Source organism: Pinus tabuliformis, chromosome 8 (genome assembly GCF_031772625.1).
Source record: "Pinus tabuliformis cultivar Carrire ecotype Pingquan chromosome 8, CPIR1, whole genome shotgun sequence".
Classification (NCBI taxonomy): domain Eukaryota; kingdom Viridiplantae; phylum Streptophyta; class Pinopsida; order Pinales; family Pinaceae; genus Pinus; species Pinus tabuliformis.
The window spans coordinates 1,642,685,403-1,642,712,364 of NC_142294.1; positions in this window are offsets into that span (position 1 = coordinate 1,642,685,403).

Below are 26,962 nucleotides of genomic sequence, written 5' to 3' on the forward strand. Positions count from 1 at the left end.
TTGCATGATCGATCCATGAAGAACATTGTGTTTTTAAACTTACATTTTCTTGTAATGAGTGTCTGCACTATCTCCAGGTATATCAATTGTTGATAAGTCTCTCAGCAGTACAGGCATCATGGTTTCCAAGAGAGATGGATCAAAGAAAAGTGTAGAGAGTAGCACTAGAGACATGGTTGAACAGGTGCCAATAAACTTGCCCATCTATGCAGACACGCAGTTGTTCGTAGAGAAGGACATGAATATCACATTGCAAGAGATAAAAGACATATTTCAAGACACATTCAAGGAAGAGATGGAAGATCTTCAAGTCTATGTCCACATTCATATGTCGGGCTTGTAGAAGATTGCAATCAGGTACCCAACCTTCTTGTGCATGGATATCATTCACTAGGTTGTCTCACATACTGATCTCGAGACAATGACATTGAGCAGCACTAGTGGGACACAACTTGCAACCTTCAAGATGGGAAAACTACCATCTGATGTATCACTTGTCACAACTGGTGAACTACATGGATGCGATGTTCTTCACTCCAAACAACAATGTGAACTCAAGAGATATCTTGAAGCATTTGGTAAAAGAGCCATCAAAGTTCAGGATGACACCCAACCACGTCTACAAGACGAAGTCACTCAAGAAGGATTACCAACTCCTAGTCATCTTCGCATGTCACTTGTATGGCCAAGATAGCACATAGACCTTCCCACAAATTTGGGTTGTTATGTTAGATTAGTTGGCGAATGAAGGCATTTTAACTGGTCGGACATGTTTTGTCTTCAATTGAAAGTGCATGTGTCAAATGCCTAGAATCTGCCTAAGGATGGACAAGCAATATTCTATATGTATGCATACTTTCTTGATGCAATCTGTGCCCAACAACATTTCCTAGCATGGGTTGGACATGGACACCATCAGAAGAAGCTTTGAATGTTTATTGCAAGTTGCTCTCTGAGTGTATCTACTGACGAGTCATGACGAGGTTGTCTGACCACTTCATCACCCCGCTATACAGGATGATATTTGAAAAGGACCCAACTTGCATGTCCCAAGAAGAGATGTAGGCGTTTCTCAACATTGCAGATTGGTATGCCTCACATGGTGGCATCTTCATCAGGATGTTTGTCACCGAGAAGCCTCCGCATGAGCTACCGAGGTTTTCCACAAACAATTTGGTCATGCAAGAGATTGCATACCACATCTCCATAGGGTTGTCAGCAGCATTGCACAGGAGGAAGGAGGCACCATGTCCCACTCTTCCTTTGTGGATTGGGTTGTACGAGATCCGTACCTTGAAAGATACAGATGTCGAACCGAGGACTTGAAGAAGTTCGGGTTTGGCACCAAGAGTTTCAATCTGTATGATTTGCACTGCATATGTAAGAACCATTGTGTAAAGGTGTACTTCCTATGGGTCCACGGGAATTTCATTGGCAAGAGGAAGATCCTTAGAGGTATTTTTATAACTCCTATAGGCTTAATGAACCGGTCAACATGGCTATAGAATGGAAAGCGACACTGCAGGAAGCAGTACCACAGGAAGAAACAACAACAGAGGTGAGCAACAAACTGGAGCAAGACAAAGGCTAGAGGAATATTGAGGACATCATAGAGGTTGATCAAAGCTACAAGTTCAAAGAAGATCCACTTATTGAGAGACTAGCTTTTGATATAAAAGAAAAGAGGCGAAGACGCGACAGGAGAGTAGTGTAGAGAAATAGGTAGAAGCAAATATTGGAAGATACGGAAAGGAGATTGCAGGAGACAGAGAAGAATTTGAAAGAAGAACAAGGGCTCAAGAGGAGAGAGAATGAATAAAGGCATAAACAGGAACAAGAAGAAGGACAAGGAACATTGATAGAGAAGACTGTGCAGATACAAGTCGAAGCAGTAGAGAAGCCAGCAGATGATGAACAGGGTGAGCATGTGCAGGTTCGGGAACTTGCTCAGCAGGTTGAGCAGTTTGTTGAGGTAGCATAAATGGAGATGGAAGAGGAGCTAGAGGACCAAGACATCGATCTCATGCCGAGGGAATTCGAGGGAATAACACAATCTCCACCACCTCCAGAACCACAACCAATCTAAAGCGAGCAAGGAGAATTTGTTCTCCTTGAAGATGATCTGGAGACAGATGTGTACAATCTCGCGTTTGGCGAGACACAGCAGAGGATTGTAAAAGCATGAAGAAAGCATCTCCTAGATAATCATACATCACCTGTGCACACACAAGAAAGGGTGATTGTACCTTATGTTAGAATACATGTAGCTCCCATGGTCGAGGTTTCTAAGGCTTATGCAAAATCCATGAGTTCGATTGACAAGTTATTGATAGCAGAAAATGATCGAATGGCAAACGACTTGCAAGAAGCTAGGAAAAGAGCAGAGCAGTCCACAAGATATGCCATGACAGAGATGAAGAAAGCAACAACGAAATAGATATCAACTTTGGAGGCCACCATGTAGATAGCGTATTGAAGATTTGTAACCATGCACAAAGAGGATGTCCATTTATATGGCTTTCAGCAGTAGTGTGCGTAGACAACCCAAACTCTAAAAGACATTCACATTGCTATTGCGCACATTCAAAAATGGAAAATGAGGTACAAGGGAGCCCTGATTTACTTACACAAGAAGATGAAGCCATGGATTGAGCTAGACAAATAATAGATTCAGATGCAAATTCAGAATTATGAGTAGCAACCTCTACTCATCATGATCATTGAGGCTTCCTATGCATGGTTTTTTAGGAGTTTGGATTTCATAGTGCGAGCACATAAGATACCTTCCATCAGAAGCCTCACCCAAGCCATGAGGAAGAACTAAGTCATGTTGGATGTTGACAATTACATAGATCATTTGATGTGCATAGCCACTAGCAATGACTTGCAGCTCAACAAAGAGAACATGCAAAGGTACATCAATGGTCCAGCCACACTCAGGAAAATTATGCACATGCTTCAGGATGAGCTTAAAAGAGGTTTTAGAATGATATACCCAGAATCCATGGAGGTAAGGGTCCTCTTCGACAAAGATGTCATCAAATAGTACAAGGACACAATAGAGAAGTACCAAGCTTGGTATCAGTTCGTCACCAAAGATCACCGCGAGGAGGTTACTGAGTTGGTCTTTCCCCAAGACCTCGAGTGATGTTGTTTCTCTTGTTGGGCTAACTCAAGCTTATTTTTTTCCCACATGGGTATATGTGGAAATTGTATTATTGTAAACATGTTGTAAGTGAAATTCAAGTGTCATTAGCAGAATGTGAATAGTCACTATTGTAACATGAAGAGCCATGAGGATAGTCCAAGAGTCAAAGGGGAATGTCAAGGGTCACCCCACCCTTTGCTATATATAGAATTTCATAACTCATAGTACAAGCTTTTGGGAGCCAATATTTTGGTTAGGCATTGCTTAGAAAAGGCTTGGAGAGTATTGTGACAAGCCTTGGCTTCTCCACATTGTAGATTGAGTACATCTTTTTGGAGGAGAAGGCAGAGTTGATTGTAATGTTCCACTATTGAGGCTAGTAGCTGCCAATGGTCTATGTATGGATGGAACTTTCACTTTATCTATATATACATATATATATATATATATACATATATATATATATATATATATATATATATATATATATAAAACAGAGCCAACACGTTTTCATGCACATGTTGTTATTTTAGTTGGACTATTTTGGTTTCTTTAGCAGTGTATGTTATTTAACTTAAACATTTGTGTATGAACTATTTTGTATGTAATTGTATGAATCTTTTTGTAATCGTGTTGTTGGTTTAACTCGTCACTTTGGATTGTGGACTATTCTTCTTTCCATCTTGTGATGTCATTCAGCTCATGTGTTCATTTCAGGCTACGTACTATTATAGGCTTTGAAGGGACACAATTCCTTTCCCCTCCATGTGTTAGAACCCCCATGCATCTCACTTGACTCATTGCAATGTCAAACACTTGTTTCCGACAAAGATATCATACTTACCGTTGCACGCTATCACAGTCAAGGAATTTTTTTACTACCCACTGCTGGGGCTCCTTCTCCAAATGGTCTAAGGTATAGTTGGGACTTCTTACTGGGGAGATCCCCTGACATGTTGGCAGGTCCAGCAGTATCAACATTTCTGGCGCTAGAAGGAGTGCCATATGACAAGTCCTCAAAGTCTATTTTGAATCTTTGCACATATTTAATGACTTACATTACAATTAATCCTCCGACATGTTTGTCTCACAGATGTGATTTTGAAGTGTCGGAGGATCTCCTTGATGACTTGTCACATAACACATATGATGGTGAAGGTGAAGCATATTTTCTTAGTCACTATGTTGCCTTCATGGGTTTCTATGAAAGGAATTAAATCCATGAAGATCACATTGCTTGTTCATTGTTTGCATTCATGTTTCAAGGTACCACACTACAATGGTGTGTCACATTGCCCGCAACCTCCATCCACTCTTATGATCATATGATTGGAGAGTTGGGCCCTTCTTTCTATCACTATGATCATAAAGCACTCAATAAAAAAAATTTGCAATTATGGAAATCACCTAATGAATATCTTTTAAAATTTTGGAAATGCTTCCAAAATTTCTCTTTCCAAATCCCAGAAGATGAAATTAATTGGACATTTCTCAATGAAATATTTCAATATCTTCTTCACATATCTGAAAATACTCATATCTTAGAATCATTCGAACCCCTCCCAGCATACCTCGGTGTTAGAACTGTCGAATAGAATATGGACAAGGTTTTTGTCACAAGTGACCCTCCATCTACTTATCATCAAATTGCTCTAGCTCCACAGTGAGAGGTGGGAGAACGTGCGCGCATATCTGTTGAATTGTCACATCCTCCCACCCAACCTGCTCTAAACTTCTGCGTAGATTTGGACTACAAGCCCATTGGTTGTCACGTTATCTTGTCTTCAACCTCTGTCCTTTGGTTCCTTTGATCCTTCGAATTGTACTTTTTCATGTTCTCCCATTCTAGACTCCACATTTGTTGTTCACGAGGATCAAGTTTATGACGGAGTTGGTGTTGAGTAGTCAAGTTGTGTTGTCATTTATGATGAGTATGTGTGGGAATTTGAAGAAGAACCTATGGCGAAGGATGACCTCCTTCTATCCACACCTCATCCTCAATTTTGTTACATCTTTTGTGATTCTTCCATTTCTTATTTATCTTGTGAAAATTCATTCCCGGATGTTTCTACTTCCAGCCATTCTTCTAACACAACGGATGTTAGTTTTTCATTTGATTGCGAAGAGGACGCATATTTCTTTCAAAATCATCCCAATCTATTATATTTTCTTTCTAAAAATTTAGAGGGTGAACATTCTTGTTTCTCATCAACCTCTATGTATGATTCTTCAGATCATGACGTTGCTGATGAACATATTGGATTTTCTGATCGTGGCTGTCGTGATCTCTTTACTCCTTCATTAGATCACGATGTTGATTCATTCGTTGTTGATATTTCTAAGACATCGGTATTTGATGATATACCCGTTGATGAAGTGGAAACCCCTCAAGCTGCTGAGGCACTTCAGCCAAAGTTGATGGTTGTGTCAGGCACTCGTTGTCTTGAGGTCAGTTCTTCTTCTGATCAGAAATCTGCTGAAACACCATAGGATCCTCATCACTCTCCTATTTGCATTGAAGATCAATCTTATCCACAGATTTCACATCCTCCACTTGTACCACACAATCCCATGGCTCATGAATTGGAGGAATCGTACACAACGAGTACTCTTGCTAAGCGAAAGTTGTCTTCCTTTTTCATGTTTGCTCATGTGTCATGATCAGAAGAGTGTCATTAGGGGGCTTTTGAGGTCTAAAATGGGCCTCCTAAGAAAAATTTACGACCAAAATAAATTTTATAAGAACCAATAATATTCAAGATGATGATGTGAACCATGTGAGATGATTCACCATTTTTGGAGTAAAAAAGTAAAAATATTAAAAAATAATAAAATAATAAAACTAATTTTTCAACTCGTATTTTTAACTTATCTCCCTAGGTCTTTACTCAAATTTAGAGCAGGATTACTAGTTGGATGTAAAATTTAATTCCTCATCCAAGGAGTACCCATGTTGTATACTTTCGATGGACCTTGCTACATGAAAAATTAGAAATACATGAAAAAACGTGATTGCAATCATGTTTTTCATGTATTTCTCATTTTTCTTGTAGTAGGGTCCATTGAAAGTATGCAAACATGGGTACTCCTTGGATGAGGAATCAATTTTTTCATCCAACGAGTGTTTCCGCTCTAAATTTGAGTAAACCTATAGGGAGATAAGTTGAAAATACGAGTTAAGAAAATAATTTTTTCTTTTTTAGTCTAAAATTTGATGATGTAATATAATATTGTTTTATTATTTCCACTATTATTTTATAATTTCCTTAGGAGGCCCATTTTAAACCTCAAAAATCCCCTAATGACATGCTCATTGTCTGCGGATAGTGAGTTGCAACACCATGGTACGTCCACAGAGTGTTTGTCTTGCGCTTTTACTTTTTTCTTTCCTATGGATGCATTCAAATTTCGACCGTGTTGGTCTTTGCTATCTTATCTTTCTTGTGTGTTGGTTTACTTAAATATATTTTTGGTCAACCATGCCTTCATCAACATGGGTCAACCAATGGGCCGGTAGCTGCATTGGAAATATCACTTTACGTGAGTAGGCCCATGGACTCTTTAGCGTAGGAGTAGGAGTAGTGTTTGATTCTTGTTTGCTTTGCTTTCTTGTTTTCTTTGCTTGCATGTTTTGATTTTCTTACTTGTTTTTCTTTCACTTATTTCTATGCTTTGCTTGTTTGTTTTGTTTGCTTATTATGCACCCATAAGTTTAGCTTCACATGAAATTGTGTTTGGCTCTTGAGACAAGGAGTGTGAAGTACAGGAAGACTTGTACAACTATCAACAATTGGTTATTTGTTGTCCTCTCTCTTTATGAAGAGATTTTCGTCTTCATTTGATGATACCCTGATGGAAAATACTTCCTATTCAGAGCGAGTCTTGGTGAAAACACAACACTTTCACTTTTGACAAGTACCGCCAACTCTAATTGCTTTTTCTTATTCAGTTAACCCTTATCAGATGGGTAAAGTAGAGTGAGGTGAGGGGGGGAACCTTAACAAGTATGCTAGAGGTATATATAACATACTTCTCTGAAGGGAAAACCTCTTCTACTCTCAATAAGTTGGGATCCCTCTTTTGCCTCATGAAATAAATAAGTGCCTATGCACATTTCTCTGAAAATGAAAAAAAATGAAAAATGAAAAAATAAAATAAAGGAAAAAGAAGCGAAAGGCTTGTTGTGTAGAGAGGTGATACAAGTAACTCCGCCAGGGTACTGACCAGGCTCACTGGTAGTGGAGTGATGCTTGTGTTCTTGCATGACTCCACCAGGGTATTGTCCTGGCCTACTGGCAGCGGAGCAACACTAGAGATGAGACTAAAACTCTAATAGTCTATATTACTTATGCATCAATATACCCCTCATCCCCCATCGAAACAACTCAGTTGACTTGACTTGGTATGTTTTTTGACCAATCAAAAGAATGGCAGGGACTATACCTTTAACTCAATCTAGTGAGGAAGCCATGATGATCAAAGAATCAAACAATACTTCAAGAGGAGTTAGACTCTCTTTACACGAAACAAGGTCGATACAGAGAACTGGAGTTCTAACAGCGTGTCGCCAATGTTGTAGCAGCTATCACCACCTTCCAAAAATTTTCCTTCGCTTTGTTTTGGAGCCTCCCTCCTCAAAATCTTAGCAACATGTCTTGCATTTCTTAGGTACTTGCGTTTTCAGTTGAGTTTATCTTTGGCTTGACAACTTTTGTTTGCTAACTTGTCTTGTTTTACAACCACAAGCTGACCCCGTGACTTGGTTTACATCTAGTTCTTTTGTTTTCTTGGAAAACTGTGCAATCCTATAAGGAAACTAGCCTTGTTCTTAGGAATTGCATAGAATAGCCTGGCAGTCAGCCTTGCTCTCCAAAAATGTGCAGAGAAGTTTGGTAGACAACCTTGCTCAGAGAAATTGCGTAGAGCATCTAGACACTGGGCTTTGGTTCAGGAATTGCATAGACCCAGTAGGCATCTTGTCTTCAACTAGGAAATTGTATAGAACATGAGAGGCAACCAGAGCCACTCATCCCAGGAATTAAGCAGAATCATTCCTCATGTTGTTGTCTAATGCATGTGATGACAAGTTGCCTAGTTCCCTCTAGAACTGCACAATATTCCCATGCATGCATGACAACCCTTTCTTGAAAAAGAAAAAATAAAACAACCAAAAAGCATCCCTAAAAAATAAGGATCTATTTTTAGCAATGGGGGTTACATGCAAGTTGATTTTGGAAACTTCTTGCCAAGTGTTGCTTTTTCCTAGATTTATGGCATGTGCATCCTAAACCCTAAATCTACCAAATCTATTTAAACGAAATCCCGTAGCTCATTCTACACATTTGATCTTGGAGCTATAGCATTCCCAAGGCATCTAGGAACCTTCGGCATAGTCAGCGCAACTTTTCCGAGTAAGTTTTTCTTTTCAAGTATTTTACTGCTTTTTCTGTCGCTTTTATTTCCTTCACTTGTTTGAGTGTTGTTCTGCATGTTTTATTGAACGACCACTGGTGTTTTAGTTTTTTTTAACTTGTAGAAGTGTTGTTTCAAGTTGTGCATTGTCTTTCTTAAGTGTCGCATGCATAACATTTTTTTTCACTAACAGTCGTCGTTGTAGGGACCCTCTCCACCAGCTTCACAGTTCGTCTGTTTGACTGATTCCTATATTAGTTTTGACTGCATGCATGATTATTCACTCTTTTCTGCATGATCCTTTTCTTTCTCTTTCAGATATACTCATTTTCAACTCGCCCTTAGGAAGATCTAGGTTGTCCTGGCTGAGATCTTGCTTTCACCAACATGCTCTGCGCATTCCTAAACTTGAGGCTCTTCCTTGGCCCTAGGAGTTGCGCAAAGACTGCCTGTCACTGGCCTCTGGCTATTCTTTGTGTTGTTCTGGGAGTTAGTTCCCAGTATTTCCCACTGGGATTACGCAAAGCGCAGTCCCAGCTAGCAGTCAAGCCAGACTGAACTGCACATTGTGCAGTTCCAGTCCATAGTCAACCCAACTGGATTGCTCTCTGCGTAGTTCCAATCAATTGTAGGTCTCACTGGTTGCTCACACTATGCAATGCACAATGCCAACTAACAATCTCCCAGCGCTAAGAGTCACTACTCCGCAATCTTGCCCAGCAGTCACTTGGTTTGTTGCATGATCGAATTATGAAGTGCATTGTGTTTTTAAACTAACATTTGCTTGCCATGAGTGTCTACTATGTCTCCGGTTACATCAGTTTTTTAGAAGTCTCTCAACAGTACCTGCATCATGGTTTCCAAGAGAGATGGATCAAAGGACATTGTAGAGAGTAGCACTGGAGACATGGTTGAATAGGTTCCAATAAACTTTCCCATCTATGCAGACATGTATCTTTTCATAGAGAAGGACATGAATATCACATGGCAAGAGATAAAGGAAATATTCCCAGGATATTTCAAGGAAGATCTTGAAGATTTTCAAGTCTATGTTAGCATTCATAAGTCAGGCTTGTACAAGATTGCATGTGGATAACCCACCTTCCCCTGCGTGTATATCATTCACTAGGTTGTCCCACATACTAATCCCGAGATGATGACATTGAGCAGCACCAGTGGAACACAACTTGCCACCTTCAGGATGGAAAACTACCATCTGATGTATCACTTTCCACAACCGGTGAACTACATGGATGCACTGTTCTTCACTCCCAACAATAATGTTAACTCAAGAGATATCTTGAAGTGTTAGGTAAAAATACCATCTAAGTTTAGTATGACACCCAACCAGGCATACAAGACAAAGTCACTCAGGAAGGCTTAGTAACTCTTGGTCATCTTTGCATGTCGCTTGTATGGCCAAGAGATCACGGAGACCTTCCCGCAGATTTGGGTTGTTATGTTATATCAGTTAGCAGATGAAGGAAGGCCTTTCAACTAGTCGAACATGTAGGATCCTCAATTGAAAGTGCATGTGTCAAATGCCCAGAATCTGCCTAAGGATAGAAAAGCAAGATTCTATATCTCTGTGTACCTACTTGATGTAATCGTGCCCAACAACATTTCCCTGGCATGGGTTGGACATGGACACCATTAGAGGAAGCTGTGAATGTTTATTGCAAGTTTCTCTCTGAGTGTAGCTACCAAGGAGTCATGACGAGGTTGTCTAACCACTTCATCACCTCGCTGTACAGGATGATATTTGAAAAGGACCCACCTTGCATGTCCCGGGAAGTGATGCAAGCATTACTCAACATTGCAGATTAGTATGCCTCACCTAGTGGCACCTTCATCAGGATGTTTGGCATGGAGAAGCCTCCACGTGAGCTATTGAGGTTTTCCACAGACAAGTTGTCCATGCAAGAGGTTGCATACCACATCTCCACAAGGTTGTCATGAGCACTTCACAGGAGGAAGAAGGCAACATGACCCACTCTTCCTTTTCGGATTGGGTTGTACAAGATCCATATCTTGAAAGATGCAGATGTCGAGATCGAGTACTTGAAGAAGTTTGGGTTTGGCACCAAGATTTTCAATCCATATGATCTGCACTAAATATGAAAGAACCACTGTCTAAAGGTGTACTTCCCATGGCTCCACGGGGCTTGTCATTGACTAGACGAAGATCCTTGGGGGTATTGCTATAACTCCTGTAGGCTCTATGAACCTATCAGCATGGTTGTAGAATGGAAAGAGGCACTTCATGCAGTAGCACCACGCAAAAAATTGGCACAAGACAAAGGCAAGAGGAATATTTTTGAGAGCGTAGAGGCTGAGAAAAGCTACAAGTTCAAAGAAGATCCACTTGTTGAGAGAGTAGCTTTGGAGATAAATAAATGAGGTGACAATGCGACAGGAGAGCAGCACAGAGAAAGAGGGAGAACCAAAGATTGGAAGAGACAGAAAGGAGATTGTAGGAGACAGAGAAGAAGTTGAAAGTAGAACAAGAGCTCAGGAGGAGAGAGAATGAAGAAAGGAAGAAACAGGAACATGAAGAAGGATAAGGCACACTGATAGAGAAAATTGTGCAGATATTGGTCGAAGCAGTAGAGCAGCTAGTATATGATGAACAGGGTGAGCAGGTGCAGGTTCGGGAACTTGCTCAGTAGGTTGAGCAGTTGGTTGAGGCAACAGACATGGAGACAGAACATGAGATAGAGGACTAAGACATCGATCTCATGCTGAGGGAATCTGAGGTTGTACCACAGTCTCTGCCACCTCCATAACCACAACCAGTCCCGAGCAAGAAAGGAGAATTTTTTATCCTTGAAGATGATCTGGAGACAGATGTGTACAATTTGGCATTTGACACGACACAGTAGAGGATTATACAGGCATGAAGAAAGCATCTCCTAGATGATCATACATCACCTGCACACATAGAGGAAAGGGTGATTGTACTAGATGTTAAAAGACATCCAGTTTCCATGGTTGGGGCTTATAAGGCTTATGGAGAAGCCACGAGTTCGACCATCAAGTTATTGATAGCAGAGAATGATTGCATGGTGAAGGACTTGCAAGAGGCCATGCAGAGAGTAGAACAGTCTGTAGGATCCGCCATGATAGAGATGAATAAAGTAATACTGGCAGAGATATCAAATTTGGAGGCCACCATCCAGACAATGTATAGAAGATTTGTCACCGTGCACAAAGCAGTTGTCCATTTATATGTCTTTCAGGAGTAGTGCACGCAGGCAACCCAACCTCTCAAATACATTCACACTACTATTATGCACATGCAAGAATGGACAATGATGTACAAGGGAGCCTCACTTTATTTGCATAAGAAGATAAAGCCACAGGTTGAGCTAGACAAAGAAAGGATTCCAATGCAAATATGGAATTATGAGAAGATCCCTCCGCTCATCACTAGCATTAAGGCTTCCTATGCACAGTTGTTCAGGAGTTTGGATGTCATAGTGCGAATGCATAAGATCCCTTCCATCGGAACCCTCACCCAGGCCATGAGGAAGAACCAAGTCATGTTGGATGTCGACAAGTACATAGAGCAGTTGATGCGTATAGCCACCAGTGATGAATTGCAACTCAGCGCAGAGAACATATAAAGGTACATCAGTGGTCCAACCACACTTAGGACAATGTTGCACATGCTTCAAGATGATCTAGAGAAAGGTTTTAGAACCATATACCCGTAAGCCATGGAGGCAAGGGTACGCTTCGACAAAGATGCCATCAAACAGTATAGGGAAATAATAGAGTGGTACCAAGCTTGGTATCAGTCTGTCACCGAAGATTACCACAAGGAGGTTACCAAGTTGGGCTTTCCCCGAGACCCCGAGTGATGTTGTTTTTCTTATCAGGCTTACTCAAGCCTATTTTTGTCCCACATGGGTATATGTGGAAATTGTATTATTTTAAACATATTGTAATTGAAATTCCAAGTGTCATTAGTGGAATGTGAATAGTCACTATTGTAATGTGAAGAGTCATGAGGGTAGTCTAAGAGTCAAAGGGGAATGTCAAGGGTTACCCCACCCTTTTCTATATATAGAACCTCATAACTCATAGTACAGGCTTTTGGGAGCCAAGCTTTTGGCTAGGCATTTCTTAGAAAAGTCTTCGAGAGTATTGTGACGAGACTTGGCTTTTCCATAGTGTAGAGCAAGTACATCTCTTTGGAGGAACATGTGGTGTCAACTATAATGTTCCACTATTGCGGCTAGTAGTTGTTAATGGTGTATGTATGGATGAAACTTTCACTTTATATATATATATAACAAAGCCACCACATCTTCATGCCTATGTTGTTATTGTAGTTGGACTATTATGGTTACTTTAGCAATGTATTTTATTTAACTTACGCATTTGTGTATGAACTATTTTGTATGCAATTGTATGAATCTTTTTGGAATCATGTTGTTGGTTTAACCCGTCACTTTGGATTGTGGACTATTCTGCTTCCAGCTTGCGATGTCATTCAGCTCGTGTGTTCGTTTCAGGCTGCATACTATTACAAGATTCTAAGGGACACACTTCCTTTCCCCTCCGTCTGTTGGAACCCCCATGCATCTCACTTGACTTTCTACAAGGTCACACACTTGCTTCCAACAAAGATATCGCACTTACCTCTGCGCGATATCGCAATCAAGTCATTTCTATACTACCCACTGCTGGGAGTCCTACTCCAAACAGTTTGAGGTCTAGTTGGGACTTTTTACTGGGGAGATCCCCTGACATGTTGGTGGGTCCAACACCATCAACAGATGTAATAAATAAAAATTAATTAATTAAGAAATAAAGTGCAGACATCAAGATATTAGATTCACACAATTGCTAATCAATAAACTACTATTGTGTTGAAAACAGAGAAAAAATAACCTACATGAGAGTTTGAACAACAAGAGTTGTATCAACAAAAAAAATTCTCAAAAATACACAAATATGCATGAAATTAATTAGACAATTAATTAACCATGAATCTAATACTTGGATTGCATAACTTGGAGCTACAAAAATAATTAGTCAGTGGAAATACAACATAACAACTATCATAATTGAAACAAAAGGAAAATAATAAGGTTGCATCAAGAGTGACTAAATATGAATTAACAATTATAAACACTAAATATATGCTAATTCTAACATCCCCACCTTTTTCTATTTTTTTAAACCTAATTATGACTGTATATTCTAGTGTGAAAGCCACAATTAGTTGAGTCAATTTCTTATAAACATTTGAAAATAATTTTAAAATATTAAATTTTGATTTTGAATGGAAGGAAGGGATGCATAGATCCATGGTATGAGGGGGTGGTGAGCTTGTGTTGCGTAAAAGGCCGTGAATCAAACAAAATTAAATATTGAAATTGACATAATTAATTTTGAAATGTAGTGACAGGCCAATCAAAGTCACGACCCAATAAATTTTGTTTATTATGTGATTTGGGTAGAGCTGATAAGACATTCATCAATTATGTTATTAGATTGGGGAAATGGATGCATAATTCTATTCCCATTTACCTAGCAAGAAGAAGATCCAAGAGAGCACTTTCTTAGACACATGAAAGGATGAAAAGAAAAAATATAAATACGCATAGAAAAAGAGAGACTAGAGTTTTTTTATGGTGGGAGTTGGTATTTTTCATTGGTCATGTGAGAAAGTTATCTCTCCCTCTCTATTCTTCTCTTTCAGTTCGGGTGCATGAGCTTTATTTCATTATATTGAGGTACAAAGTTTGTTCAATACCACTAGTGGACTGCATGAAGCTATGGAACAGTGATAGTAGCAGACAAAGTAGTTGTGGAGTTGATTTTTCAACCTTGTGAATGATTTGAATTTCTATGAAATTAGGTAATATTCCCTGTGAATTTTTTAGGCCACTAGACTATGTGTATAAACATGAGTGGTTAGTGGGAGGCTTAATGGATGATCAAATCGCTATGGTGCTTGTTGTATAGTTGATAAACCACCAAATCAGGGCAATCTGAGTTGTTTTGATGCTTGCTGGAGACTTGAAAAACCACCTTGATAGTGGAATGCAGACCCTTGTGGTGATTTCTATAAACTAATAAACCACTTGGATAGTGGATTGAACCTCCTAGACTAAGAAATACCCCATATAGTTGTCCATTTTATTTTTGAATGAGTTTTTTTAGTTAATATATCATAGTTAAGAATAGAATAGTGACTTGAGTTTTGAATAGAAAATAGATCTCGCTAAGGGTAATTTAGATTGCAATGAAATAGGCTTCTTTACTTCAGAAATCCTAGGTGTGATTATTAGACATAGATTTTTGTACTTAATTTCGTAATAGAATTGTATAGGGTAAGTTTGAATTTGCAATAGAATGCATTGCAACTCAAAGTTTACAAACTCTAGTTGACAATTTAATTTAGGGAATCCAACGACATATAAAATCCCTAACATTTTTGGTGTCATTGTTGGGGACTTGCAAACGGTCCAAGTAATGTTTTTCTTTAGAGTTTATGTGTGGTAAGGATTTTTCAGGACGATCAAAATACAACCAGTGTACGGTAAGACGTGAATGAAGAGCCATGCATCCACTATGGTGGGGTTACTCTAAAGTTTGGTTTCCTATGGTGAATTTCTGTAGTATTCTCTCTTTCTTATGCGCAAAAGTAAAAGTAGGCCTAAAAATAGTAAGGATAGATTTATTCAAATTACAAAATCATTTTTAGAATTATTTGGTCCCACAAATACACCCCCAACTAATCCAGTTGATCATTACACAGGTATCAGAGAGGAGGGAGAAAGCTCCACAAGCAAGGTGGCATCAAAAAAAGGAATACCACATCAAAAAGAGGCAGAACAGTCTCAAAGTATACCACAACAAGGACAAATTGTCTTGGGAGCTATTGTAGGTACAAAATTGGCGGTAGATTCACAAATAGAATCAGCAGTAAGAGGACCTCAAAGGGACTTTAGACCTGGTTACATTAGGACCAATCCAGTTGAATCTTCTTCTAGTTGGAATATTGTACTTTGGCTTACTTTTGAACCTGTAATAAAGATGGCTAACAAAGGAAGCGGTGAGGAGAACAAAAATTGTGACCGAAGAAATGATAGAAATAATGGTGTGGCCAATGCTAGGAAAATGATAAAATTCACATTTTATCAACAGGAATAATGACCAGAGAAATGGGCCAAGAGGGGGACCTAAGGAAAATGAAGAAGATTCGGAGACTACCTTCGGATTTCCAATACTGGACATCACTAGAAATATTACTATGAAGAACATACCTTTAGCATCTCTTCCACTTTTCCATGGTACATCCTCTGAAGACCCTGACTCTTCCTTTTTGAATTTGATATTCTTTGCAAAAATTATAATTATTATGATGATGCACACAAACTTAAACTATTCCCTACCACCTTAAAAGATTCAGCCCTGAGATGGTTCATGAGCTTGGGAGAGAACACCATTTACTCATGGGATGACATGAAGTTTGTCTTCCTTAAGAAATATCAAGATTACTGTAAAATCAGAGATGTTAATGATATTTTTAGGATGCAACAGATGGAGGATGAGAGTTTGGAGGAATACCTTGAGAGGTTCCTTTATAACTATCACAAATCATGAGTGGGTAATCTGGATGAGAGAACCTTTAGGACTGTCTTTTTAAAGGGGTTAAGGGAATAATGCATTGAAACACTAAATCTCCTAAGTTCTGGTGATATCTATAAGAAGCCCTTGGCTGAAATAGTTGAATTATGCAAAACATATTTTAGAAGTCAAGCTAAGGTAGGAAAAAGGGTCTGGTACAACTCAAGGGATTATGTGTCAAGGAATTCAAAACCAATACAAGGTGTTTTCACTAGAGTTGAGTTGGGGAACCTCTTCGAAAACTTTAAAGAAGATATCCTAAACACCATTAGTGACCAACTAGATACTGTAAAAATTAAAAAGAAACAAGAAGAAGAAAAGGGTGCCTTGGTAGTTTTCTGTCCTAAATGCAAACGTAATCATGTTGAAAGAGAATTCCCTATTAATGTGGTAGAGGTGTGTAGGATCTATACACAAGAGCACTCCACTGATCAATTCCCATCCCTTCCTGGATTACAGTCTATTTACAAAGGGGGGGTGAGACTAGTGAGTTCCTTCAATCAACTAGAAAACGATCATGGAGGGGGCCAAAAAATAATATGTATCAATATCCTAACATGCAAGGATTTATTGAAAATCAGCCATGGAATTCTCAGCCAGCCTGCCCTTCATGGCCTACACAACCACCTCAAAATTCACCTTGGAATCAAGGGTGGAGAGGAAATCCTTATGGGAATACATTTCAGCCTCAAAATCAAGCACCTCCATACCCTCAGTATCAATGTCCACCCTACATGCCTTATTCATCGAATATGCCTCAATTTCAGCAAGAGTATAATTCATCATACCTTCATCAACCTTCACTACCACTAACACCACCAGTACAACAACCCTTGCCCTTACCTCAAAGCACTAATTCATCTTCACATCAAGTGCAGCAATCATTTAACCCTCCTCGCCCAACTCAGCTGCCTGCACAACCAATTGCTAATCCTAATAATAGACCTCCTCAACATGTACAAAATATCAAGCTGCAACATTTTCCCACTTATGTCATTACTTCATTTCCTTTAAACGAAATTCAATTAAGATCTAGGAAAATGGTTAATAAAAATAAATCAATTGTAATCATTCAAGAGGAGGATCCTCATGTAGAACTTGAGGATAAACCAATAAACAAACAGAATATGAGCAAAACGGTGAAATGAAAAAACCACAAGTGATTTTAGAGCCTAGGGAGCCTCGTTATCTAGAGAGATTGTTCGTGAAGAAAACTGAAACTCCCATGGAATATGAATTGGAATCTGAATTGAGGAATATCTACATAAAAATTCCTTTGCTACAAGTTATTAGAGACATTCCTATTTATACCAAGATCATTAGGGATTTTTGCATCAAAAATCCAGGAAGAAAGAAAAGTAAAAATCAGAATATTAAAGTAATCAGTCAAATGTCAGAAATGATATCTGGATTACCACCAAAGTATGATGATCCAGGGAACCTTGTGGTAACCATCGAAATTAATGGAAATTTTTTGCCCAATACTCTAGTGGACTTGGGGGCAGCCATCAATGCAATGACTGTGGACACTATGACATTATTACAATTAAAAGAAGTAAGGCCTACACCCATTGTGTTGGAGTTAGCAGATAAGTCCATTGTTAAACTTGTGGGGGTCCTAGAAGACATAGTGGTAACAATAGCTTCCTGGGAATACCCAATTGATTTCATCGTAATTTCTCCAAAAACTACTAAACCTAGACATCCAATAGTTTAGGGGTGCCCTTGGCTGGCCACTGTTGATGCAAGTATTGGGTGCAAAAATGGGGAAATGACTATTTCCAATCAGTCACAAATTCAAACACTGACTATTTTTCCACCAGCCCAATTAGCTGCTGAAGTACCTCTCTGGTTTGAAAATCTCTATGGGTAAGAAGATTTTATGCTTCCCTTACTAACTCTAGAACAATAAAAAGGACTTCAAGAACATTCTGAAGAACACGATTTGTAACATTTTTTATTTCATGTCAATTCCATAGACTATCATGTTTCTTTTAGTGGCTACCATGATGTTTTAAGCAGTGAATTTAAAGAAACTTGTCACCCTGTTGTGTTTGCATCATTTACAATGGAAGCCTTGGAAGAATAAAATGAATAAAGTGCTCAACCTGTTGAAATTAGCACTCAAAAAACGTTTCACATTGTACAGAATTAAGTACAGAACATAAACAACAGGTAATAAACATGATTCAAAAATAGTCATAAACATTGGCTTGGGATTATTTAGATATGAAAGGAATCCATCCTGATACAACTTGTACACACCACATTTACACAAATGAAGAAATTAGGCCTGTCAGGAAACCACAAATACAAATGAATCCACCTCTCAAAGAAATTGTCAAAGATGAATTGCAAAAATTGTTAATTGTGAATTTTATATATCCCATCTCTGATAGTAAATGGATATCTCACTTGGTCATAGTTCCCAAGAAAAATTGGAAATGGAAATTTTTTTTTTGACTACACAGAGTTGAACAAAGATACCTTGTGGGATTAATTTCCTTTGCCTTTTATTGATTAGGTGCTTGATACATTGTCAGGGAAAAAGTACTTCTCTTTCTTGGATGGCTATAATGGTTATAATCAAATTAAAATATCCCCAAAAGAGCAAGAGAAGACTACTTTTACCTATCCTTGGGGCACCTATGCTTACCGATTTCTTCCTTTTGGCATGTGCAATGCTCCAGCTACCTTTCAAAGATTCGTCTTAGATATTTTTGTTGATCTTATACATGACTGTGTGGAAGTCTATATGGACAAATTCACAGTGTATGGTGATGATTTCTAGCAGGTTTTGAAGAACTTGTAAAAATTGTTGATTCATTGTCAAGAATCTCAATTGGCCCTTAGTAGTATCAAATTTAAAATGATGCAAATTAAGGGATTTGTTTTTGAACACCATGTGTCACAAGAAGGGATAAAATTTGACCTTGCAAAAATTGAGGTAATATCACATATTTCAGTCCCAATGTCGCAAAAGGAGGTAAGAATATTTTTGGGACATGCAGGGTACTATAGGAGATTTATTGAAAATTTCACTAAAATTGCAGCACCTATGTTTAAATTTCTTACTAAAGATGCTGATTTTCTATGAGATACTGACTATCAAAATGCTTTTCAGGAACTAAAGGATAAATTGTCTATTGCCTCAATGTTGAGAGGACCTAACTAGTCTTTCCCTTTTCACATTTGTATTGATGCATCAAATACAACCCTTGGAGTTATATTAGGAAAAAAGGAGAATCAGATTCCTCATGCTATTTATTTTTTTATCTATCACCTTCATAATTAAATTACATAGTTACTGAAAAAGAATTACTAGCAGTAGTCCATACTATCAACAAATTCAGGCACTATATTTTTGTTTATGTAATTTTTGTCCATACTGATCACTCCGCTATTAGGCTCCTTACGAATAAGCCAATTACTAATGGAAACATTAATAGATGGTTACTCTTACTTCAATAATTTAATATGACTATGATTGATAGGCTTGGATGATATAATTCATCTGCAGACTTCTTTTCCAGAATGAATATTGCACGAGACATAGCTCAAGTACCAGTTTTGGATGACTTCTCGGATGATAAATTATTTGTTTTTTCAACACATACTCCTTGGTTTTATGATGTTTCTAACTATCTAGTATCAGGTAGGTTGCAACAAAATCTATCCACCAGGGAGAAGCATAATATTGTGCAACACAGTTTCGATTATTCTTGTTTAGAGGGGGGCTTCTATTGCACAAGGCCTGATTTAATCATGAGATGATGTATGAAGGAAGATGAAATGTACGATGTCTTGAGAGATTGCCATAGTGAACCCTATGGTGGTCATTTTGCAAACAAAAGAATAGCTTATAAGGTCCTACATGCAGGTTATTACTGGCCCACTCTCTTCAAAGATGCCAAAAATTTTGTTTCTAGTTGTGATGTATGCTAAAGAATGGGGAGGCCTGTTTCAACTAATGAAACGCCTCTTCAAACATAGATATCAATAGAACCTTTTGAAAATTAGGCATTGGATTTTGTGGGGCCAATTTCTACCATGTCCAAGAATAAGAGATACATATTAGTTTGTATTGATTACGTGACAAAGTGGGTGGAAGATAAGGCTTTATATTTTGTCACTGAGAAGTTTGTTGTATATTTCCTCTTTAAAGACATCTAAACCTAGTTTGGGTCACCTAGAGAGATTGTCACCGATCAGGGGACACAATTTACTTCCAAACTGGCGAAGGATATTACTAAACGGTATCAAATTAAGCACTGAAATCTACTCCATACCACCCTCGAGAAAACAAACAGGTTGAATCTATCAATAAAGTCTTGGAGTCCATCCTCACCAAGATAATTCAGCTTCACCATGGCGATTAGGCTAACAAATTGCCCGAAGCATTATGGGCTTATCAGATAACATGGAGGAATGTGACAAGGCATACTCCTTATGAGTTAGTATATGGGAAGAAGGTGTTACTTCCCATTGAGTTTCAGGTAAAAACATTCTGAACTACTACTCAATTAGGAATGGATCTAAATGAGGCCCAGAAGCAAAGAATACTTCAACTGAATGAACTTGATGAAATCAGACAAGATGCCTTTCAATGAACCATGTTAGTACAGGATCAGAGAGCTCGGTGGCATGATAAGTACATCAAGAAAAATGTCTTTCAACCAGGAGATTGGGTGTTGCTATACGATAGAAAATTTAAACATTTCAAAGGGAAATTTTCAACCAGATGGTTGGGACCCTATGAAGTGGAGGAAGTTTTTGATAATGGCTCAGTCAAGATAAAAAAATCAATGATGATCAAACCTCATTTTTTCTAAATGGACACAGATTGAAAATCTACCACCATCTTCTCTCTCACCAAGAATTTTTGCAAGATGTGATGTAGGATCCAGAAATGGAGTCGGTTCAAAAGGGGGACCCGGCTCCTGTTGGTTCTTCAAATTTATTTTCTTTTTATTATTATTATTATTATTATTATTATTATTATATATAGTAGAAATAACAGTGGGTTGACCTTTTGTTTTCCTCCACATCTCACATAGAATAAAGAGGAAATTTGTCAAGGGTAAGTTTATTCCTTTATCTGGACTTGACAAATTATTTATGGAAAAGGACAATTTGGAGTTTACTGTGAATGTTTCAGACTCCCTAAAATTGAATTTTCTAAGAATTGAGTGACCCAGCCTCATAAATATTAATGGGACAGTAGTAGTTAGGGATTTGCTAAGTACAAAATTATTCTTTTCCAGGCTCAGGAAAATAAGTATAGAAAAGAAACTCCCTGGAGTCTACTTTGGGTTTTTCAGACTCTCTAAAAATGAATACCCTGAGCATTGGCTAACTCAGGCTCGTTAAATTTATGAGGAAGCAGTAGTTAGGGATATATTGAGTACAAAATTATTATTTTTCGGGCTCAGCAGAATAAGTACGGAAAAGAAATCCCCCTTGGAGTCTTCTTTTGTGCATTTCAGACTCCCAAAAATTGAAATGCCCCAGGCAGTGATCATTCTAGGCCTGGTCAAAATCCATGGAATGATGGCACCAAGTTATTCTACAACAACTAGAAGTCAAATTTCAGCCACAATTTCTACAGTTGGCCTACATGAAATTTCAAGGAAGCTTTCTATTTATTTTTCAGTTCAGTCACAATTTTTCACAATTTCCATGTTCGATGAGCAATTTTAGAGGTTCTGTATGTAGTTTAGTACTACTCTTAGACTTAATCGGGTACTGAATGATTTCTTATAAAATTTCATATCAAATTCAGGAAAGGTATATGGGACCAACTTCAGCATAGCAACATTAAAATCAATAAAGGTGGTAAATTGTAAGTACCCTGGATTATTTATAATTATATGAACAAGTCTATCATCTTGGATTCAGCAAATGGAGAAGACACTTAGCCAAAGACCAAGTTGTCCCTGTCATTATCATTCTTGAGTTCCTGAATATTAATGTGCAGTCAAATCAAGGTATGGGTAAATTTACATTTTCTTAGACTAATTCAAAGTATATGAATGATAGAACTTAGTGATAATCTACCTCCACTCATTGTAATGATTTACATATCTTCCCCATATTTTCTTAATCCTAAACCATCTTATCCCACTACCCTTCCCATTCATTTCTACTCGTGTGGTACAAATGTCAAGTACCTACTCATCATTACAACATCCAATCTGCACCATAATTCAATGTAGCCTATGGTTCAGACAAATTTAAATTTATGTGAACCCCAACATGAAAGTTGCTTATCTCAGTGTTAACTTTTAGTTGAGAACTGACCTGTGAGCCCCTATATTTTCCGTCTAACTCTCAGCATTGCTCCACCTTCGGCATGGGGGTTGACCACCATGAACCCACATTCACTTAATTTTCCAAGAGCCCGGAATATGCTAAGTGTAATGTGTTGTTTGAAGAGAAGTAATAGATGGGTTTTCTTCAAAAATTCCAGGGTTATAATGACAGAGTAGAAATGGCCTTTTCGCAGAGTTTTGATGGGAAAGTTGCAAGGGTCAAGAGCCTGAAAATCAAAGTGACCAAGAAGTCAATAAGCAGGGAAATCAAATTTCCATTAACCAGTGAGAAATATTTTAAAGGAGGGTCACTCGAGCCAAATGATTGTGCTAAGTTCCTTAAGTTGGCATACAAGTCCATTAACTGGTCAAAAGGGGTCCTACGAAGATGCATGGAGGAGGAATGACACCCACTCATCACTGCATTACAGATATTTGTTACCTGTGAGGGGAGGTATGCCATTTTTTTCCTTTATCATATTAGACTGTGCTTGCACTTTTCAGATGGTTGAGAAGTCAATTTTCCATTTTTCCTGCATAGAAGTTTGTATAAGGTCACTAGGGGTGTTCAATCTACTGTCAAAAACCTTGAGACTAGTGTGTGTCATCACAGTCTTATCAAGATGTTGGTTGTTCATGAGTTGAGTAGACGAAAGAAGTCCTGGGAAGAGTTTTTGGTGGAAAGTTTTCTAGGGAAGGAAACCCAAGTTAAAGGCTGACAGAGGCTCATTAGCCCCCAATCAAAGAAATTGGGTCAAGAAGATGAGGCTCCTCCTAATTCCAATTCTAAACAAGGATAGAGCCCTGTGATAGCCCCTATTTCTACAAGGGAGGAAATTTATTTGGCGAAACCCCTGAAGAAGTCTATAAACCCTAGTTTATCTACAAAGAAATTGACCCTAGCTTTGAAAGGAAATAAATGAAAGAGAAGTAAGGAGTAGAAGAGTGAACCTATTAATAATGAAGTAGCAATCAAAGAAGCCTAGCCAAGCAAATGGAAAAATCCTCAGGTGGAGGTTACAGAACCTATTCTATTACCAACATAAAATCAGTCTAAGGGAGATAATGTCGTCCCTAAGAAGAGAAAGAGAAAGATATTCAAGAAAGAGCAGGATGTGGCATTAGTGCCCGCAACACTAGTGCAGAAGGAGGAAGTATCAGATATTTTGACCTTGTCACAAGGTCGGTGGCATAGGAGAAGCATGTCTAGACAAAAACCATCCATTTCTGGTACTCAAGACCAAGAACCTGTTACCATTATGTCCTCTCTGGAACAAGAAATGAAGAGCCCTTCTCGAGCAGTCGAAGAAGAAGGGGATCTTCTACCAACGGAATAAGGACTCATAGATAATTTCCAAGATTGTTTGAGCAGTTTGCAACAACTGGGTCCATCTGACAAAGATCCAGGAAAGAAGAATCAAGCATCTAAGTCTAAGAAGAGCCAGACACTTGATGGGTCGACTCACACAGGGAGTAGTTCATGGAAACAAACAATACTTGTTGAAAATACCAATGTTTGTGGTGATGGAGATTTACAACTACTGGTGGCTAAGTTATAGAAAAAGAATGCAAAGTTTAAGGAAAAGGCTCATAAGTATAAGATGAAGTTTCATTATGTGCGGATTGTTAATGAGCAATATCGAAGCATGAATCTATCCTTAGTTTCCAAGAACAATGCGCTCATCCTGAGGGACAAGCGCATTATTAGTTGGAAGCTAAAACAATAGAGGCATTTCAAGAGGCTTGGTGCCCAGGAGCGAGCCCTGAGATTTCGACAGCCATTAATGAAGGAAAACCATGGTTTGGAAGTATTAGTAAGCATGGTGGGAATTTCAAGGAATGGATGACCTAATTTTTTATGATTAATTGAAGTTTGAAAATGATAGTTGCATGAGGACATGCATTCCCTCTGGCATGGGGGGATGTTGGGCCCTAATTTTGTACCCTTTTTCCACATATTATTCCACTATTTTTATAATCATTTACCTTATTTTACCCCTTTTTGGTACCCTAAAACCACTCCACACTAGTTAAACTGCATCATTGCACAGTGGAGGTAAGATTTATTAATAGGTGTTATTTTCGTATGTCTTTGTTTGGTTTAAGTAGATGTTAAATATATTTATAACTCTTGATTCAATTTGATTGATCTATAAAAGGACTCTTGAATATAGGAAGACATTTGAATTACATGTATAGGTCATCAAATGGTCCAGGACACAGTCCAACAATGAATCAGAAGCCTTTTTTGGAACCGCCATTTTGTACTCAGTTTTTCCCTTAATTCAGTACTCTACTCAACAATGGGAAACTAGTCAATTGTTGGCATCCCAGAATAGTCCTTCTTCTTCTCAAATATGGAATTAGTTTCTTTAGTTCAAGGATAGTGCCACGATTGGGACAAGTTCGGTTACAATCTGGTAGAAATAATCTTGAATATTTTGCTTGGCTGAACTTAGTTGAATCCCATATATTTTTACTCTCCTTAGTCAATTGGTTGTAACTATTTAATCGGCCTGAACCCTTTAAAAGGATCAATGTTTTGTACGTAAATTGACACACATATATGCACGCGGAGAGACTCGCTTAGGCTGAGGTGGTGATTGTGGGATGACACTCTTTGATGCTATTTTCTTAATAGTGAACTCTTAAACTGATGTTTTATTGATTTTTTATTGAAGTTTTAATATAATTATTGTCTCGACATGTACTCTTATTTAAGCATTCATGTCTATTTAATCTGTAAGTATTGAATTAGCTTAGACATTCTCTGGTTTGTGGCAAGGGCCCACCACAAACCTTGATCAAGTACTATAACCATTTTAGTGTGTAGGGAGTGCATTTCGATTCAGTAGATAGAACTGCACTTAATTTCTCATTTGCTTTCGTTAGGGACTTACAGAATTCCTGCACTTATTGTTGTACTTAAGTTTCTTTCAAACATTTTTGTAGATATGAGTTAAAGATAACAATTGTAATGTTGTTTAGTCTTTGCCAGTCATGGCACATTGTTATGAGCATACTTTGTACATGTTAACTCTGTGATTACTCTTCCAAATTTGTGAATGTTGGAAAAGGAAGTTTTGATTTAAAATGAATTTATGAAGGAGTAAATTCTTATGTTTTAAATTGAATCTCTTGTCTTGAATGGAAGTGTTTCATTGCTTATGAATTTATATATCAGTGGCATGAGACTCCTGTAGCTTATGCTTTGTTTGAATATTCAAAATCAATTAGAGACAGAGTATCATTTTTAGAATAGATTGTGTGTTAATGCTTCAGAAATTGTATGTCATTTGTAGTATAGTTGTTTGATTTCCTGTGTGAGATTTACTTGAATCATAGTGCAATAAACATTTGAATAGATAACTGGTTATTTGTTTGATTTTGTAAGAAGATTTAATTATATTTATTTCTTTTCATCATTAGATAACTTGAAGTCATGTGTGATGATTCAGATTAGTTCTAAGAAAGGGAAATTGCCATTTATGTCTTTTAAATGTTGGGTTTGCATTGAATTAAGTAGCACATAAGGATTTATTTGAGTTATCATTGAATTTACTCTTAGTTCATAGTACCCCGAGGATTAGCTTGTGCATTGGTTTTGAATAGATTTAATGTTAAATTGGATTGATAACATAATTAGTGATATTTTTCCATTTTATTTATGAATGATTTTTTTGAGTTAATATATCATAGTTAAGAACATAATAGTGATTTGAGTTTTGCATAGAAAATAGATCTTGTTAAGGGTAATTTAGATTACAATGAAATAGGCTTCTTCACTTTAGCAATTCTGAGTGTGATTATTAGACATAGAGTTGCGAATTTCGTACTTAATTTCATACTAGAACTGTATAGGGTAAGTTTGATCTGAAGCAGAATGAATTGCAACTCAAATTTTATGAACTACAGTTGACAATTTAATTTAAGGAATCCAACGACATATAAAATCCCTAACAAGAATTTCAGCTAAGGCTCATCTAGGGTATTTCTCAGTTTCAAGAGTATGGATCTACATTCTAGGTGGTTTATTAGTTTTATTTTCAAGGAAAGCACTATAGGAGTTTGGAGCTTATTTTCTGGGTGGTTTATCAACTTACTTGGCAAGCACTAAGTGGTTTATCATCTTCCTCAACAAGCACTTTTTGGTTTATCATCCCTTTTCCATAAGCACCCCAGTGCTTAGCTACCCTTCCTAGTGGTTTATCAACTCTTATAGCAAGGACTCATGGCCCATTATTCCACTAATCCTCCCACTGACCTTGATATTTGGACACCATAGTCCAACTGATCCAATGCATCAATACTAGGGATCACAACCCAACAACTCTGAGCATAAAATTCCCATTCGTGGATCCCATCTTTTCTTGATCTCTTATTTTTTTCTCTCCTTATGTTTCTCCTTGTTTCCTCTCAATTTTTCTTGCATCCTTATTTTTCC